The sequence below is a fragment of the Protopterus annectens genome, chromosome 6.part0, assembly GCF_019279795.1.
Source record: "Protopterus annectens isolate FY-2018-M chromosome 6.part0, PAN1.0, whole genome shotgun sequence".
NCBI lineage: Eukaryota > Metazoa > Chordata > Ceratodontiformes > Protopteridae > Protopterus > Protopterus annectens.
In genome coordinates this window covers 1994282848-1994301113 of record NC_056737.1, presented here as the reverse complement: position 1 = coordinate 1994301113, position 18266 = coordinate 1994282848, and the positions used below count along the sequence as shown (strand labels likewise).

At 40.2% G+C, this 18266-nt stretch overlaps 1 protein-coding gene across 1 annotated transcript in view; it reads right to left on the bottom strand.

Annotated features, from left to right (window-relative positions):
- The window catches only part of PDE11A (phosphodiesterase 11A), a 3012459-nt gene that overhangs the window by 1007558 nt on the left and 1986635 nt on the right, over nucleotides 1-18266 (bottom strand). The window lies entirely within an intron of this gene.

Sequence of the window (18266 nt, the reverse complement as noted above, 5' to 3'; positions counted from 1 at the left end):
TAAATTGTCAATGAACCTAAAATATTTAATAACATACTTCTTAAAAAATCCAGATGGTACAAAAATTTGGTCTCAGACAGACTCATAAAGAATCTAGCATACATGGGGGCAAATACAGCCCCCATTGCTGTCCCTTTAATCTGATGATATACAACATTGTTAAACTCAAAAAAATTATTCAATAGACAGAAATGAACCAATTCAATTATAAAATTTAAAAGCTGAGTATCGCCCATAAAGACTTTTAACACCTCTAAACCCGAATGATGTTGATTGTTAGTGTACAGACTCTTTACATCCATAGCTATCCAAAAACAACCTACCATTCGTGATATACTACCAATTTTTCCAAGAAATCAAAGCTATCACGGATGTAAGAATCTAATTTTACTGCTGCTACTAACAAATACTTATGTAATACTTTGCCAATTCCATGCAGGAAGTAAGTAACTGCTGACACTACAGGTTGACCTGGGGAGGATAGGATTTTTATGAACTTTGGGCAAACAGTAAAATGTTGCCAATGTACAACCATTGGTAGAAAATTTCATTTCTACATCTTTTCTAGAAAAATATCCTAATCTCCACCACTTCTGTATACGACTTTCAAAATTCTTAATTAATTTTTTGATACTCATTCATGGTAACCAATTCATAAGGGCTGGAATCTTTCAAATTATCATAGCACATTTTCTCATACTGAAAATAGTGTATAACAATAATTTTCCACCCTTATCTGCCAGCTTAAATACAAGATCTTTCCATTGACTCAAACTCTTAAGAGCCAGCCATTTAGTTTTACTAAGATAATGCTCAACCCTTTCCTTATGCTTCATAAATTTCCTAAATTAACTTTCTACAGTAAAATTTACCATGAATGAAAAATGTTTTATTCCCTCATGAATAAATGGAGGCATAAATTCACTTTTACACAAGACATCAGAAGTATCCATTAAACAGTAAGTATTACTAACAACCTTCCACAGAAGAGTCACAAGAAAAAATTTAATTATCAACACTTTCTTCATCTGTATCCAGACAATCCTGTACACGCTCACAAAACATCTTCTCATTACTTGAAGATAATAAGAGAAATGCAGCTTCCTAATTAATCTAAAATAATATGCAGCCCAGGGAAAACCATTGGAATAAACTTTAAACCACGGTTTAAAACCAACATTTCCATTTCAGTCAATTCAATGCCAGAAATATTTAAAACTACAGTTTTTCTTGTATTACATGCTGAGAAAGTCTCAAAATTAATACATCTTTTTTTCTTGCAATATCCAAAAGGTTGCTTTCCTCCCTTAGCTTCTTGATATTCTCGCTTTCTTGTGACATGTGATAAGAAAATGGTATTACCAAGAAAACGGCTACATATCTAAAAAAATCTATACCCAGTAATTTTAAAGTAACTCAAACACAAACCTAAATTGTAATTCTAATCAATCCTATAACACAACACTCACTGAAACAATACCGTAAAATTATCAGCAATAGAGGACTAAAATGTTCATGCCTGTTAAAATTCTGAAGACTGTAACTATGATATTCAAAATAGTAGAACTAAAAGTGGAAACATGGACTAATCTGTACTGAGTCTGAATTTCCAACATCGTATCTCTCAATAGTACCAATTTTGCTGCTACTCTATGACTTTCAGCTTTAAATCACAGATTGTCAAAATATACTGACCTAGCCCCTTTAAAACATGATTTCAGAAATTTTCTGTTGACATGCTACACCAATAAGTGTCAGGGAACTTAGCTCAGCCAATAAGACAAAGGCCAGGGGTTGTACTACACTTTTAGAGATGTGTTTTGTGGTATTACTTTTTATGTTGCACCGTTTGCCATTGTGAGACACAGTATTATATATGTAGCAGTATCAACTCCACTCCAGAGATCCCATCAAGCTGGGAAGTGAATGCAGTGACAGCAACATCTACCTTTATTTACTTATTTATTTATTGCATTTGCTTACCAGGAAAGTCCACTGGGCCTAAAAGAACTCGTTTTCAGTGGAGGCTTGGGGAGAAAAGCTCTGACAAGAACATAGATACAGAAAATATTAAACATTAATTGGTTCAAAAGTAGATACAGTGCTACAGATAGTGATTACAGTAATACATACAGAATATATACATAAAATCAGGAATTTTGTTAGTTACCACATGAATTCAATAAGAGATGATAAAACAGAGATATATTAATCCGCATTATTGTACCAGTATCAACAAGTGATAAAAACTAATGATTGTGCAGAAAATATCATCAGTCAGCAGTAGCAAAAGGCAAAGGAGTTTAGTTATCATATAAGGAGAAGGAGGAGGTTAGACGTTATAAAGCAGGTACATAGCCAGGAAGAGTTGAGATAATTTTTCAAAATTTGTTTGAAGGTGGTGGTGCTGCCTGTGTTTCTTATAGAAGGTGGAAGTGAGTTCCATAGTTTGGTGACAGTGAAGGAATAGAGGAGTTAACCAGCAGGTAAGGTGGTCTTTTCTACTTTTAGAAGTAGATGATTTTCAGATCTTAGTTGCCAGCAGGGTTGGTTCTCAGCTAGAGCGTCTTCTGTGTGGAGACGTGCATGAATGGGCATACCTTCATTGAAGGTTGTGTGTCAGGGCCGGCAACTCGGCATGTAAAAATCTACTGCCAATCATTAGCAGACCGGAGTTCCGCTGTGGTGACCCCTAACCGGGAAAAGCCGAAAGACACAACAACAAGTTGCCTGCAGGGTTGGTATTGGGTGAGTAGTGTCAAAAAAGCAGGACAGTCTAAGGGTCTGTAGATTATTTTGTGTGCTGTAGTTAGTTTGGTGAATGAGAGATGGTGAGGGAGTTCCAACTAGCCTAATTGTTTCAGTGAGTTACAATGGTGGGATGAGAATTTGGCCTTGGTGGCAAATTTGACTATTTTGTTGTAACACATTTCAAGTTTGGATTTTGCAGAATTTAGGATATTAGTGAGGAGAAGGGTGTCATAAAGGAGAGAGTGTAATAAAAACATGGTTACAAGGGTTTGTCTAGTATAGAGGCTAAGAAAGTGTTGGTGCCTGTAGAGCATACTGAGATTTTGGTGCATTTTTATGATGTTATTGTTTATGTGTAGGTCAAAGTTAAGGTTTTCATCTATATTAATGCCTAGTAGTTTAGTGTGTGGGACAACTGCTATAGTGGTATTGTCTTGGGCTTGTACAGTGAAGAGTCTTTTTTATCTAGGGAAGTGGTTTCCTTAGGGGTAAAAAGTACTAGTTTATTTTTTTAATTTTCTTTTGGATTTAGGGCAAGATGATTGTTAAGCATCCAAGATTCAGTAAATGTTAAAGCATTCTGGGTGATTTTCTGGAGTTTAGAGCTAGAATTTGTGGTGCATATTATTGTAGAGTCATCAGCACACTGGATTACTTAACATTATGGGAGAGTGTAGTGAAAGTTGTTAATAAAGATGCAAAATAAGAGATGACCAAGTATGGAGCCTTGGGGTACCCCTGTGGAAGTATTGAGGAAGGGAGAGTAAGGCTGTTGCCATTTGGTAGATTGCTGCCAGTTGCAGAGATAGCTATTGAACCATTGTAGGGAAGGTGGGGAAATGTGGAGGGTGGATAGTTTAGAGAGGAGGATGGTGTGGGAAATTGTATCAAATGCATTGGAGAGGTCTAGGCTGTATCTAGGAAGAAGAAGTGGGCAGTAGCAGTGCTGTGTCCTGGTCTGAAACCATGCTGAGTAGGTGATAGAATCTGGTTTTAAAGCAGATGGTTGAGGAGTGGGCCTTGGATGCATTTTGCCAGTATTTTAGAGAGGGGTGAGAGAATTACTATGGGCTGAAAGTTTGTGGTGTCTGTGTTGGTGCCACCTTTGTGTAAGGGGAGAATGTATGCTTTTTTCCAGACGTCTGGGACTAGGGATTCTTTAATCAATCTGTTAATGAGTATGCTGATGGGATAAGCTACATAGTTTGCAGTTAGCTGCAGGAAGTATGGGGGTAGACTGTCAGAGGCCAGAGTACAAGATTTTAACTTAAGTAAAAGTTTGTTTATTGTGGCGGTGGGCATGGAGGCGAATTGTAGGTTGGAGTCAAGGGTAGGATTGTTTTCTGGCATGATTTGGTCATCAGTTGTCTTGGTGGTGGTGCTAACCCTTGGAAAGGTGATAGTTAGGTTAGCTATGGTGTCAGTGAAGTAGGAATTGAAGAGGGTGGCAAGTTCGGCTGGGGTTTTGTCTGTTCAAGGGGATGGGTTGCTTTGAGAGCCTGGATGTAATAGTTGGTTAATGGACAACTAGAATTTTTGGGATTCTATTTATGTTGACTTTGTAGATGGAGGTAGTGGACTTTTTTATCTCTGGTTATTAGTTGCTTTGCCTGGTTACGGAGTTGTTTGTATTGTAGTAGAGTTGAGGGGGGTCTTTGTTTTTCTGCCATAATTTCCAGATTCTATCCCTTGTTGACATGACTTCTTTGGTGAATTTTGAGAGCCAGCTTGAATGGTTATGTTTTATCCATTTTTGGTGGGTGGGTGCTTGCCTATTTCGGATGTCTAGGAAGGCTGAGTTAAAGAATTCAACAGCCTCATTAAGTGGTAGGAATTTGAGGGGTGCCCAATTGATAACGTTTCATTAAATATGGATGGTTGGAACTTAGTCAAATTTCTGGTTGATTTGTATTGCTTGTATGGCTTGGGGTTGGGGAAGTTTTGCTTAAGATATAAGCTGGGTGGAAGAAAACTTGAAAAAATATGGTAAAGCATTTTACCTTTCAAATAATCAAAGGATTTACATGCAGTACAATACAGCAAACCAAGTGAACATCTTTATTTTAATGCAGACTGTTGGAGATGATTTCTGTATACCATACATTTTCTTACAGCATCTGCTACTGAGAGTGTTATATCACTTGTAGTGATATGATTCTTTTGAAGTGGAGAAATTCATTTTTATATTTAACAGTATAAGACTGCTAAAGTAATATTATGCTAAATCATGTGAGACATATGATGTGAATAGAAAGCATAACATTAATGGTACTCAATACAGTTTGCTTCTGAAACAAACAACCAACCCATGTCACTTCCTTGTTAAAAATGTACATAAGTACTAGGTAAAGAAAATAAATAGTTAATAAGACGTTTTCCTTAATTGTTGCATTTGTCCACTTCCTTAGTGTTTTGGGCTTCTTCCTTTATTTGTGGGTGAAAGACTTGACAGCAATGCTATTTATTTTCCATTTGGATAATGCAATCGGATGTGTTGTTAGCTAGTTATTCTGGTGCCATTCCCCTCCATGGAGTGTTAAGTGCTTCAGTTCTAAAAGAAAAATATATTCTTCCGTCCATTTAAACTGTAGAAATTTGCTTGCTACATTTGTAGCAAGTGACTACTACAATTTATGCCACGCGCAGAATACTAAGCACTTTAATTCTTAAGAGACAAAAAGTGCTTCTTTCCTTTTCTTTATGGAAAAAAATCAGTCGTATTCAATAGTCTGTACCAAACTGATTGCTAGACTGTACTGCTACTACAGTATCCTGTCAAGGATATACAGTCAACCAGCTTCCAAAGCTTCAAGGCGCATTCCACTCACCCAAACTGTCAGGGAGCTTGAGCTGAGTTGACTAAAAAACTAGTTTGGGTGAGCAGCTCTTCAGAGTTTTACTGCCGCTGAAGAGTATGTTCCTCTGAGGCTTTTGAGCATTGATGGTTGGCTTGTGATTTCCTTAGCTGGACAGATAAGTTCCCTTTGGGGAAAAAACTCTCTATTTCCTTATTTTTTACTGATGATTTATTATTTTCTTCTTCCAGAAATGTATTTTAAAGCTAGGAGTGTTGTGTTTTATTGGATAGGCTTGAGACTGTAACGTACTTTTAAAAGGAGCACTGTTTGTTTCTGTCAGTATAAAAGTAGAATAATCTAACTAATTCATTATTTTGTGTGGAGAAATTATGTTTATGTTAAAGTTGTGGTGCTGCCACATGGCATGAAAGTGCTTTTTACTGTATTTTTCTGTTAAAAAAAGCTAACTTTTGTGGATTGGTAGTTTTACTGGCATTGGTGCTTGCCTTCCCCAAGGTAGAAGCAGCATTTTTGGCTAGATAGTGGAACAGACTGTCACTCCCATGGTCCGTCCTTCTCCCAGCCACAAAAAGAAAAAGTTAAGAAAACATCTTTTGCCACCACAGCAAGCATGCAGTTTGCCTCTGCAACAGGTGAGTGACTCTGCTGTGGACCTTTGTTGTAACTTAGACCACTCATCTCTTGCTCCAGATCCCTCTCGTGTAGCACCCACAGCTACTATGGACTGGGGCTCGCCACTTCCTCTGCAGCCCCCTCAGTGGGCAAGGGAGAACCATGCTTGTCGGTCCTGGGAGAGGGAACACAAAAGGTTTCTTTGTTGTGTCAGAATGCTAAGCCCATCCCTGGAAAAGCAGAGGCTGCCATTAGTAACATGGCTGGCCCCATTTTTCCTGTCAAAAGAAACAAAAAATCAAGCATGTTTTCTTCTCCTCCTCAAATATCTTTATGTATGAGTAGTTTACTGCTACTTGTTCAGGGTTTAAATTCAGGCTATTTATTTTTCTTGTAGAATACAGTAAACGAAAGAGAGATGCCTCCTTTCCTGAAAAATTACAAGATTCTAATCTGAACGGGAAGATGCAGGGATGGAGTCAGGGATTTGTCCTCAGATTTCTGATTCAGATTAAGAGGAACACTCTCTTTCTGATTCTCCTTGTAGGAGGTTCTCTTTCTGTGAGATTACTGTTAGAATGTCCCAGTGTTTTCAATGGGAAAACACTGAGGTTTCTCTGTCCCTCAAAAATACTATGAGTTCTTACAGAAGGATTTTCCTGAACCTACATTCATTCCTCCTGTCCTGTTTGCTTTAGAGGATGTGTGTCTTACTACCTGCTTTTTCCTGATAGTCAGCCAGCTGAAAGGCAGATAGATGTATAAAGTTCTTCAGTCTTTTAAATTTTTATACACTATTTCCAAACCTGGCTCAGCAGCTATAGCCTTAGGTGACTCCACTGCTGCTAAGCAATTAATTAATTCCAATCCTACTCTTTCTAATAAGGATAGAAAAATTATTGATAGGTGATGGGAAAAGGGGTTGTGGATGGATGGGAAAAAAGTTTATACTTCTGCAACACTAAATTTCATAATTGTAAATTGTCAGGCTCATATGTTAAAGTTTATTCTGACATACTGTGAAAGTATGAGGAATGTTTCATCTAAAGTTTCTTCTTATGAAGAAAAATCTGCTTTAAATAACAAATTTCTTCTATTGCACAGGTCACTATGTGTATGATTATATTGATACTTCTTCCAGGGCTATGCCCACTGGTACAGTTTTAAGGAGGTTGCTTGGCTGCATTCTCAGAACCTTCCCAATGATGTTAACAATTATATTTTAAATTTTCCCTTGGATTGCGATTTAGTGTTTGTCCACTGTGCTGCAGAGGTGATCAAAAAGTGTGAAGAAAGGGGCAAACTGATCAGCGGAATCTCTTAAGATTTTTCAGCCCTCCTTTTCCAAATTGCCCAAGGGATTTTCTTTCTCCTCATCCAATTTCAGGAAAAAAAAAACAAAAAAAACCCAAAAAGGAATAAACAGTCTCAAAAGAATTCGGGTAAGCAGATGTTTCAGAAGTGGCAAGGAGGTTCCCAAAGAGAAATGTCAAACCTCCCAAAACCAAGGACACTCCAAAAAGTCTGGATAAATATTCAAGACACCTTGTGACTCCCTCCCATCCTGACCCTCTTTCTCTTCAAGAAAATCTAAATCTCTGTTTTTATCTTTGAAAACAGATTGTTTCAGACAAATGGGTTCTGAAAATTGTTCATCAGGGTTACAGATGGCAGGGGAGGGAAATTTCCCCTTTCTAGGGGGTCATTCTTCATTCTGAAAATCAGGTTTGCCTCTACCTGATTCTTCATCACATACTGTCCCAAGGAGTGACAGAACCAGTTTCTCCTTCCCACATTGGAAAGGGGATTTATTCAAGGATGTTCCTAGTCTCAAAGAAAGAAAATACTTGAAGACCAGTTCTGGATCTTTCTTTCCTGAACCTATTTGTATAACTGCCCAAATTCAAAATGATGTAATTCCACAACCTGTTGCCTCTTCCTCCTCCTTCAAATTTTCTGGAAACACTAGACTTAAAAGGTGCTTATCATCATCATATTCCTATTGATCCAGACTTCAGGCGTTTCTTAAGGTTTTGTATGTCTGGATCACATTATCAGTTCTCTGCCTTACACTTTGGACTATACACTCCACTAAGACTGTTCACAAAGTGTGTTGTAGCTCATTGCAGGCTACAGAGTATCTGCATTTTTCCATAATTAAAAAACTTGCTTATCTCTTCATTGCCTTTTTCAAAATGTCAGGAATCTCTCTATTGGGTGAGAGATCTCTTGCACAAGCTGGGATTTCAACTGAATATTCAAAAATCTTTCTTGACTCCCTCACACAGGATTTTGTTCCTAGGATGTCAACTAGATACCTCAATTCAAAGAGCTCTTCTTCCACAGGAAAAATAGATCTCTATTTAGATCTGTTTCTAAGTTTTTCCACTAACACTTATAGGCTCATAGGTAGGTACTAGGCTATCTAACCGAAGGCATTTATAAGCCTAGCCAGAATGTTTTGGCTTTCGCCGGCTGCTTAGATTAGTTCCTGGTGCCTCTGTCCAGCAGAGCCACTGAAGTGATCCCCGGGGTAAACTTTCTGTTTCCCATCCACTCGTCAAGGTGTCAGTGAGGAGCTCTGCCTAATGTAGTTTGGAATCTTGTTCCAAAGCATGGGAAATCTCTGGGACAGGAATCTGTCCCCCCAGCATGTCCTATTTATTGTTGTGGTGAGGTGTAGATCCCTAGAGTGTGTGGCTCGAGAGGATATGGTTTTCTTTAGGTGGAGCAAGTCCATCAATTCTGGGTTGAACATGGCCTTGTATGTTAGGCAGAGATCACCTCTGAGTAGGCGGTATGCAACTGAGTACAGCTGGAGTTTCTTCAGTCGAGCTGCATAGAGCATCTGTTTGAGGCCAGTGATCCTCTTGGTGAGGTACTTCTGTGGTCTTTCCAGCTGTTGCAGGTGTCCTGTAAGGTACATCCCAAATGGGGCATTGTACTCTATGATGGGTCTGATGAGTGATGAGTAGAGGGGCACACTGGCCTCTTTTGATCTGGATGCAAACCCTTTTGTGATTAGGTGGGCCACATAGAAGGATTTTCTAACCACTTTGGCAGTGTGATTATCAAAGGAGAGATTATTTATTTATTTATTTCAGTTTGATTACTGGAGAAGTCCACTGGGCCAGAATGTGCCCATTTTCAGTGGAGGCCCGGGGAGAAAAGCTCCATAAGAAACACAATTAGAGGTTACAAAAAATGCCAAATGCAAAGGTAAAATACATGTATGAATTCATACAAAACAGGTATAGTAAAAGAATAAATTGTCATTATACATGCAATGAGACAAAGGTTGCAGGTTTTTACATTCAGAGCAATAAGAATCAATTGTCAAGAAATAGGCATCAGTGATTACTTGATAGTTGCATTATATACATGCTAGGAGTCAAGAGAGAGAAATTGAATGATCAGAAGGTGTTGGATTAGGTTTGTGTTAGGTAAATAGAAAAGGAGAGGATGTAGTGAAGTTAGGAGCAGGAATTTAGTAGGCTCTATGGAGAAATTTATTTGTATTTATGTAGGGTGAAAGCAGGAGCATTTACATTTGGAATATAGAAATGAGAAAAGTTGGGTCTTGAAGGATTCGGGGTCAGGTATCGTCCTAAGTGAGGGAGGGAGAGAGTTCCATTTTTTGCCTACAGTGAAAGAGAGAAGGAGTTGGCCTGCAGAGCATTTGGGTTTATGAATAGAGATTAAATTTTGATGTTCAGATCTCAGAGATCTGGTTGGGATGTAAGGGGGAAGGATGTTTGTTAGTGCTGGGCACTTATTTGGAAAGAAAATTAATTTGTGAGTGGTGGTAAGTTGGAGGTAGTCGAGGTAGTTAGGGTGTTCCAGCCAGTTCAATGATTGTAGGGTGAGGCAGTGGTGAGTAGAGGTTTTGGATTTGGTTGCGAATTTGGAGATTTTATTATAGTAAGTTTCAAGTTTAGAGGTGATGGAAGAAGACAGGTTAGTTAGAAGAGGGGCTCCATATAGTAAGGAAGGAAGGAGGTAGGTAGTTGCTAAAGTATGCCTGGAGGAGTTGGAGAGAAAGCGGTTATTCCTGTAGAGCATACCAAGTTTTTGGTGGGTTTTCTTGATGTTTTGTTGTACGTGGATATCAAATTTAAGGTATTCATCTATGGTGATACCAAGGTGTTTTGCAGAAGGAACCTCTTCTATGGCAGTGTTGCTTTGGCTAAGGACTGTGAAAGCATTTTTGTCGAAGGAGTAGGTCCTGGTGGGAGGGAAGAGAAGTATTTTAGATTTATTAGAGTTGAGAGAGAGATGGTTGCAGTGCATCCAGTTCTCGGTAGTGGAAAAAGCGATTCGAGTTTTTGTCAGTAGTTCTGGCAGGTTGGCAGCGGTGCAAACTAAGGTGGAGTCATCGGCGTATTGGATAACTGTTGTGTCAGGGATGACAGTGTGAAGGTTATTTATGAAGATGTTGAAGAGCATGGGTCCAAGGATGGATCCCTGGGGAACACCGGTGGGTGTGGGCAGGAAGGAGGAGGTAGAGTTATTCCATCTGACAGCTTGTGATCTGTCAGATAGGTAGCTAGAGAACCAGGAGAGGGTTTCATGGGAGAGATGAAGGTTGGAGAGATGGAAGAGAAGGTGTTTGTGGGAGATAGTGTCGAAGGCTTTAGAAAGATCAAGTAGTGTTGAGGATACTAGTAATCCGGAGTGTCGGGCCTGATTTACTGTTTCTAAGAAGGATAGTAAGGCAGTAATGGTGCTGTGGCCAGGGCGGAAACCATGCTGGGTGGGAGTTATGAGGTTATTTTGGGTTAAGAAAGGCATAAGTTGGTGGTTGACACATTTTTCAAGAATTTCTGATATGGGTGAAAGAAGGGCGATTGGACGGAAGTTGGAGATATTAGTGTTTTTGCCTCCTTTATGAAGAGGAAGGATGAAGGCAGAACACCAGAGTTTGGGTACGTATGATTCTTTTAAAGATCTATTGATTAGGATGCTGATAGGGATGGCAATACCTTCAGCAGCAGCTTTGAGGAAGGAGGAGGGTATGTTGTCAGGGGCATTTGAGCAAGGCTTTAGTTTAGTGAGAAGTCTTTTTATAAAAGTAGTTGGAACAGGTTTGAGATGGAAATTAGGAGGGGAGTTAAGAGGGTAGGAGGGAGTAGAGGAATGAGAGTAGGAAGGATTGTTGTCTGGGAAAGATTTGGTAAGATTAGCTATAGAGTCAGTAAAAAATGAGTTAAAGAGAGAGCTGAGTTCTGAGTCAGTTAAGCTAGGGTCTGGGTAGGGATTATTCCTGGATCCTGGGTAGAGTAGGGAATTAATGGATTTCCAGAATTGTTTTGGTTTAATGTTGTTGTTAGACTGAAGTTTATTATAATAGTTTTTTTTATCAGAGGTGATTAGTTTTTTTGCTTGGTTGCGAAGTTGGGTGTATTGAAGCAGGGTGGAATGCATCTTATTTTTCTGGTAGAGCTTCCAGTATTTGTCCCTACAATTCATGATTTGTTTGGTTTCTTTGGAAAGCCATGTAGCAGAATTAGTTTTGACTCGTTTGTTTCTTGGTGGGGCTTGGGAGTTGAGAATTTTTAGGAAAATGGAGTTAAAATGTTCTACTGTGTTGTCAAGGGGAAGAGTATTTAGGATTTGCCAGTTAGTGTTTTTAAGAGTGTTGGAGAAGTTTGTGGGGTTGAAGTTGCTGAGATTACAAGTGTGGATGTAATGGTGCTGATGTTTAGTGGTGTTGTTTGAGTGATGTATGAATGCAGGGAGATGGTCACTAAAGGTATCTGGGATAGTGCCAGAGAGAGTTATTTTGTTTGGGTGGGAGACTAAGATCCAATTGATGATGGATCCTGGGGGGTGGTGCTTATTTGGGCATGTGATAGTGTGAATTACTTGGGTAAAGTTGTACAGGTTAATGAATAAGGAGGGAGAAGGTGAGTTAATTTTATTCCAATCAATATTAACATCGCCTAGGATGAAGGTTTCGAATTTTATTTCGGTTTAGGCCCAGTGAAGAATATTTTCAAGGGTAGCGATGTTGTCGCCAGGGGATATATATATAGGGAGATAATGCAGATATTTTTATGTTTATTTAGTTGTAGGAGACTAGCTGTTAGTTCAGAAATTTTGAATTGTGGAATTGGAGTTTGTAGAGGGATTACTGAGAGAAGGTTAGAGTAGATTAGTGCAGAGCCTCCTCCTTTTCTGTTTAAACGGTCACTTCTATGGATTTGGTAACCAGGAGGTAGGATTTCGGAGTCTGCAGTATGGGGTTTTAGCCAAGTTTCAAAGATGGCTAAGATGTCAGGTTGGTTGTGGCAAATTTAAGCTTGTATTTGGTGTATTTTATTATTTAGGCTCTGGGCATTTATAGTAAAGAACTTAAGGGAGTTAAGAGAGGAGGTAGGAGAGGAAGAGGGAAGGGTGGAGTTGGAGTGTGCTATGAAAGAAGTAGGGGGTGGGGGGAGGGAGTTGTTAGTTGTGAAGCAAGGACCAGGGTTGGGATGGATATCTCCAGATAAGGCTAGGTCATTATAGGGATTAGCTTTTAGTCGTTTGGGTTTATTGAGAAGGAAGTTGTTTAGAGATGGTATTAGTGTAACAGTGAAGGTAGTTGTTGTAGTTGAGAAGAGTTTAGGAAGGAATTGGTACAGTAGTTTAGGAGGAATAAGAGAGGAAAATATGGTGTTGTAGTGGGTAATAAAAGCAGTTTGAAAGTGAGTGCAAGGGAGAGTTTGAGAAGTGGGTAGGTGTAAGGGAGCTATGGGGGAGTAGGAAGTAGCAAGATAGAGAGGAATTAGAAATGCAAGAAGGGAGCATGGGACACAGATTGTGTGAAGGATTTGGGAGGGCATACTTAGAGAGGAGGGGGATAGAGGAGAAAAAAGTTAAGAAGTTTGTAGACTATTTGAGGAGGAGAGGTAAGGAAGTAGAAGAGGATGTGAAAAATTACTGGGTGAGAGAAACAGAGAGTTAATGTAGGTAGGAGTGCAGGTTAAGTGGAGTGGGAGGAGTCACAAATGGGAGGGATAATGAGGAGAAGATAGAGAGAGGCTGATTGGAATGGGTAGGAGGGGTTAGTTAGGAATAAATGTGGAGGTACTGGGGGCGGTGGGAATTGGGGGCAGGGTAGGTGAGCGGAGTGAGCCCGCAGGGCGAATGGAGCGGGAAGAGCCAAAGGAAGTAGAAATGGGAGGAAAACAATCAGTGGAGTACGAGAGCCAGAAGGTAAGCTTGCACAGCTGTGAAGCACGGTGTAAGACTGGCAGCAAATTAGTGTAGTGGATAGATATAAAGAAATGACAGAAGAAGAAGGAACAGAGACATATAAGTGTAGTGAGCTGCTAGAAAGTATGTATAACCTTCAGTAATGTACAATGGATAAAGCACTGGACATACTTTCACAGAAAATTCCTTGTGGGGAGCAGAATGGGTTTCTACTTTTACACTTTAACGTCCTTGATTGTGGGTTCTTGGGAAGGACATCCAAATGGGAGTATTCAGTATGTTAGAGCAGGAATAGGCGGGAACAGCAAGCTGGAACAAGCAAGGAGAGAAAAAGGGTAATGAAAACATACAGTACAGGAACATGAGTTTATAAACAGGCAGTTATGATATACACAGGTAAGGTTTGAGAAATTGTGTAAGCAGATCTATAAACTTAAATTAAGCACCTATTCAGAAACAACCAAACTCAAAAATTGTATGAGCAGCTCTGTGAACTTATGATAAGCACATTCAATTATGAGTAAATCACAAAGAAAGCACAGAAAGAGTAGAATGAGATAAGCCCTAAAATGGTTGTTTTTAGACTCCACTTGCAGGGCGCTGAAGATAGTAGTTTGACTGCACAGTATTTACAGTCAGTTTGTGTGCTACTTGCACATTTCAGGTTGATTTGTGTAACACAGTCCAAAACGGCTGTTTGCAGACTCCACGTGCAGAGCGCAGAGATAATAGTGCGACTGCACAGTACTCGGAGCCAGTTGTGTGTTAATTGCACATTTCCAGTAAATTTGTGTGTCTCAATTCCCAAATAGCAATTTACAGACTCCACATGCAGAGCGCTGAGGTAATAGGGCGACTGCACAGTGTTCGGAGTCAGTTAGAGTGCAACTTGCACGTTTCCAGAAATTTGTGTAACCCAAACACAAAATGACTATTTGCAGGCACCACGTGCAGAGCGCTGAGATAGAAGTGCGACTGCACAGTATTTGGAACCAGATATTGAAAAGTTATAGGTTTAGTACGAATACCACAATTTGTTTACATCTGTTAAACATGCCCCGCATATTAACTAAATGCTGGTATGAACAAACGCTTTTCCGAGGAAGGAACGCAAGTACACCTTCGGATTGAGTAACTAAACAAGCCCAGTATAGTTGTTGTAGGTGCAGCAGGCTAATCAGAGGAGTCTAAGCGTGAGCGTTTGCGTATCTATAACAGGTAATCCAGAAAACAGCTTTTCATTTACAAATGCTAGCATCGCTTATATTAAACAGTTTAAGAACAGCCCTAGTAACAAAGTAAAGCATTCAGTGCATCAGGATACAGATGGGAAGTAAGAAAATGAAAGAAAAAAGAATAAATGCAAATATATGGCAATTAATACAGCTACAGTTAAAACGACAGCAAAAGTATGTAAGCTAAAATACAACCACAAATAAAGCGACAGAGCGTTACTATCTACTTGGGTCCCCAGATCCCTTATTACATCTTCCGTATTTAGGGGACTACCACCTATGTGGAAGTTTGTGGGTACTTTGTTTTTTCCAAAGGGGAAGACTATGCACTTTTTGGCATTTAGCTTGAGGCCATGATTTTGACACCAGGTATCCGTCTCAGTGAGATCCTTTTGGAGGAAGTCTGTGACAGCTGGAGAGTCAATTATAGCCCTTACTTTGCAGTCATCTGTGAACTTGGTCAGTCATAGTCCTCCTGTGCTTGCCTGTACCGCTGAGAAGTATATGTCAAACAGGAGGGGTCCTAGGACTGAGCCCTGGGGAACGCCACTTATAATCGGTTTAGAGTCGGACCTAGCACCCGCAACTCTCAACATTTGGGTTCTGTTCATGAGCCAGTTGGCAACCCATCTTGTGACGTAGGGGTTTATGTTCAGTCTGGTGAGCTTGTCTATAATACCAGAATGAGGAATGGTGTTGAAGGCCTTTGCGAGATCTAGGTAGGCTGTGTGTACCACCTTTCCCTCATCTATAGCCTTGGTAACTGTCTCAAAGAAGTCCACCAGGTTTAGGAAGCATGATCTGCCCTGAACAAAGCCGAACTGGGTAGGGTCCAGTGTTTGGAGGTTCCCAAAGTCTCTGTTAATGAGTTCCATGATGATGCACTCCATAGCCTTGCAGACCAAGCTAGTCAGGCTTATAGGGCGATAGTTCCTGGGGTCTATTGTGGCTCCACCCTTGTGGAGCGGAACTGTTGCTGTGCGCCAATCTTTGGGTATGTAGCCTGTGGCGAGGCTGAGTTTGAACAGTGTGTTTAGGTGAGGGGTTAGTTCATCTTTGAGCTCATGTAGGATGCAGCCTAGGACACCATCTGGTCCCAATGATGCTGTGTTTTTGGCTTTGGAGAGGGTTGTTTTAACCTAAGTGTCTGTGGTTTCATAGGTTCATAGGTTCATAGATTAGTACTAGGCTAACAGCCCTTGCGAGCCATTTTAAGCTGAGCCAATTATCCCTTGTGAGACTCAAACCCTGCACCTTGTGTTTGTAAGGCAAACACCTTAACCATTAGGCCACCCTCCCAACCCTTTTTCACAACCTTCTTTGAACCCTTTTTAGGGGCAGCGGGTTTTGCTGGTTCCGGCATCTTCGATAAAAGTCGTTTTAAAAAACTTTGGAAGTTAATAACAGAGCTGGAATATATGCATTCTGCTAAACTCCACCCTTTGGGTTTCACCCATTGCGATCACGTGCAAAATAGCAGTTAAATAGCCCAAGTTCATTGGCCAGTTTTACTCAGCCAAGCACAAACCAGTAAATGGTACTGCTTTTTTTGTATAGCATCTTGTCTGCTAAACAAACTCTCATTGAAAGCATTTCTCAGCAAAACAGTCCTTTACTTGTAACCCTGCGATTACTAATTCTTAGCCCATCAGTTTAAAAAAGAAAAAAAATGAAATCATATCTCTCAGCTAAACAAGCCTGTCCTCATACCATCAGCATTACCAAGTTCCCCTTTTATACTCCCAAATCACGTAACCTAAATCCTCATATTTTCTGTCTTGCTTCACTGTCTCGGGTGAATGTTTAGAGAAAAAAATGCATATTCCTCGCCTGTGATCTCTGTATCGAACTGTAAAATAATGCTGAATGTTCTTTTGAGATCTGCTGTTTTAGCCTATGTAAATACAGTACAGCTCGCATGCCATAGTCATCGCATGTTAAACTATATACACCTTAGTGTTATGTAGTATGTTTTTATTTTTAGCTCATGTTATTCGCCTGCACAGATATGCAATTCATAAAGAGCTTTTCCTGCCGGGTGTCCACTGAAAAGAGTCTTTGCCCAGTCTGAGTTTCGCGATCATCAAAGGCTAATACATAAGCGATTTATTTTCTGTTTGTTTCTACTGGAATTATCGACCTGCCGTTTCTGCCTAGATAAATATATGAAGTACCGGTGTATGGCACGATGCCACGGAATATAGTGGGGCACTATTACCTGCGTGAACATACTAACTCGTCATTTTAGTGATCTCTATAACTTTCAGTAGAAATCTTGCTAAAACAGAGACAAATTAGTTTTAAGATTTGTATCAGATCTTTCCTCCCCGAGTCAGACCTCAGGGGCTCTACATTCTTCTGTTATGGTAATGAGCCCTTTTGGGGGTGAGAGGGGGGTGAAGTATGCACTGAACCTGTCTTCCAGGATGTTGGCGATATCGGTCAGTTCAGTGTATTTTGTGACATTCTGCACTACCTCTGAGCAGATCTGAGCATTGCCACTTAGATTCTTGACATAGCTAAAGAATGCCTTGTGGTTATCTTTGGAGTCCTTGGCAATTTTTCTTTCGAAGCTCACCTTGGATGATTTTATGAGGGATCGTGGTTTCTTGATGATACTGATCAGGGATGTCTTCCCTTCTTGGGATTTTACTCTTTTCTGTACTAGTTTCCTCCTCCTATTGTATAGCTTGTTTATGGCAGGAGTCCATCAGACTAGTTTCCTTTAATTGGAGGAGTGAGTCTTGGTTTTGCTTGGGATAGCACAATCCATGCATTCATGTAGGTGCCCGTAGAATGCATTAGTAAAGGATTTTGCAGCTTGGACAGCATTATCCTTTAGCATGGGGGCTTTGAAACTTTCCACCTTGGTCTTAAGTAACGTGAAGTTTGCTTTTGAAAAGTTTTTCACTGTGGTTTCCTTGTCCGGGGGTAGGGGCGGAATGTGGATATCCAGAGTAATTTGTTTATGGTCAGATCTAACTAGCAAGGGGTTGACCTCCGGTGTGAAACACTGGTCACCCATGTTGGTGATGACCAGGTCCAATATGTTGTCACCTCTGGTGGGAGTGTTGACCAGTTGATCCAGGGTGTTTGAGTTTATAAATTCAAGGAAATGTTGGGCAAGGGAGTTAGTACTTGAGTAGTTCTCCCAGTTAATGTTTGGGTAATTGAAATCACCCAATATTAGGGTGTTTGGTAGGATCTTTATGTTTCCCAGTGTTTCCGGGAATGTGGAATGGGGGTCCTGGGACATGGTGGGTGATCTGTAGTAAGCTACAATTTGAATTGCAGTTTTGCCCATTGTTAGTTGCACATGGATGATCTCTGAAGCATCATGCTGTGCCACTAACCTGGAGGTGTGATTATCCTTGATGAATATGGATACCCCCCACCTTTTGTATTTCGGTTTGGGTTCTGTGGCCGAAATGTATTGTACGAGTTGTAGCTTGGTAGTGCTGGGGTGCTCTCTGGAGCCTTAAACCAGGTTTCTGTTACTGCGCATATATCGATTTTCTCCATATTGAAGAGTGCCTTGAGTGCGTGCATTTTGAGGTTTAGACTTCTGGCACTGACTAGCATTACCCTCAGTTTTTTGTTACTTGTGCTATTTACGGCGGTGGGTTTGTCTTTTGAGCCTTGCCTAAAA